Source organism: Propithecus coquereli, unplaced genomic scaffold (genome assembly GCF_000956105.1).
Source record: "Propithecus coquereli isolate 6110/MARCELLA unplaced genomic scaffold, Pcoq_1.0 Scaffold314, whole genome shotgun sequence".
NCBI lineage: Eukaryota > Metazoa > Chordata > Mammalia > Primates > Indriidae > Propithecus > Propithecus coquereli.
The window spans coordinates 2,757,298-2,759,006 of record NW_012148775.1 but is presented as its reverse complement, the minus strand read 5'-3'; the positions used below and the strand labels follow the sequence as shown (position 1 = coordinate 2,759,006).

Sequence of the window (1,709 nt, the reverse complement as noted above, 5' to 3'; positions counted from 1 at the left end):
GGTACGTAAAAATTTAAAGAGTCTTTTTGAGCAAACAGCAACTTACGAATCAAGCAGCACCAAATCACAAATGGGTCAGAGCTCCTTGGAGGGGGCACGAGGGGGAAACTTTTATAAGGTGTTTGCAGAAGCAAGACGAAGAAAACGTTTGATTGGTTAAAGTGGAAAATCTCTGTTTAGAGATGAGTTGGTGGTTTCTGATTGGTAAAGCCCCTAGTTAGAGGTTGGTTGGCCGTGTCTGATTGGTTAAGTTACTCTAGTTGGGTTTCATTTTGCTTCTTTAGGAACCCAGAACACTGGAGTCAGCTCAGCCTAATGCTCCCTATTAATTTTTTTTTTACACACCCATAAATACTTCAGGATGTATCTCTAATAACTAAGGATCCCAAAAAATGACATTATAGACCACAACTTATCGTGAAATTTTATTATATGCCTTGTTTTTTAGAAAGATTGAAGGAAACTTAACATCTTCTTGTGTATTCATCAGTCTTTCCCTTTTTACTGGGATAATTTCCAGTCAGCATACAAAAAGTTGAGTATCTCCCATCTTTAAAAAAAAAACACTTTTTTTTAAGACCTCCTTCATCCTTACACTGTCCTCCAACAGCCGTTCTTTTCCCTGTACTTTTCAAAAAACAATCTCCATTTCCTTAGCTTTAACTTCTCAGTCAGTTCCAACAATTCCAGTCTGACCCCCATGCCTACCACTTCACTAAAATTGCTCTTGCTAAGGTCACCAGTACACGTGAAATAAATCCAGTGGACACTTCAGTTGTCGTCTTGACCTCTCAGCAGGATGCAACACAGATGACCTCTTTCTCCTAATAAAGTGAACATGAATTGAGTACTTACTGTGCTAAGATCTTTATATGACTTGCTCATTAAATCCTTTAAGAACCCTTTGAGTTACCAAAAACGTTTTGAGCTGAAGCTTAGAGAGGTTAAGTAACTAGCCTAGCTACTAACAAGTGTAGAGCAAGGGATTAAAGTGAGGCTCATTCAGTCCACTGCCTCTGTGAAACACTTACCCTGCCATCCTGGGTTGTCCTCCTCTTTCTGTTTCATTTTGGTTTTCTTTGCAGCTCCTCCTTCTCCCTGATCTTTAAATTTGGAGGTTTCTCAGGCCTTGATCCTAGGTCCTATTCTCACTTGCTGCTAGGCACCCTCACACACACCTGCAGCTTCAATTACCATGGACAAGGTGATGAGCTCCTAATATACATCTTTAGCTCTGAGCTGCCTCCGAGCTATATTCCTAAGTATCCAGCTGTCTCCTCAGAACATTCAAAACTTAACTCTGAATCTGTTACTCTTAGGCTGCCTTTTTCTTGCTAAATGGTACAAAACCAGCTGCTCAGGAGAAACCTGGGAATCATCCCTAATTCCTCCCTCTCCTGGTTCCCATAAACAACCACCAAGACCTATTTATTGTGTTCTGTGTCTAATTCATCTACCTCCCTAAGGAAAGTTCTCCCTCTACCCCATTTTTAGATGGGGTCCACCTAATATACGTTCTAATAGTACCCTATACTTGTCTTTGTCTCCTTTGTAACAGTCTCCATGACTATATTCATTTATTTACTTCAGTTTTTTTATTCCTTTAGAATAAAATTTAATTTTCATTCCTTTAGAAAAGACATTTGGGCAAGGACCAGTAACAAAGGCAATCTTATTTGTTATTATATCCCAGTGAGTATCAGAGTTCC

At 39.5% G+C, this 1,709-nt stretch overlaps 1 protein-coding gene across 1 annotated transcript in view; it reads left to right on the top strand.

Annotated features, from left to right (window-relative positions):
• The window catches only part of SPPL3 (signal peptide peptidase like 3), a 138,582-nt gene that overhangs the window by 89,160 nt on the left and 47,713 nt on the right, over nt 1-1,709 (top strand). The window lies entirely within an intron of this gene.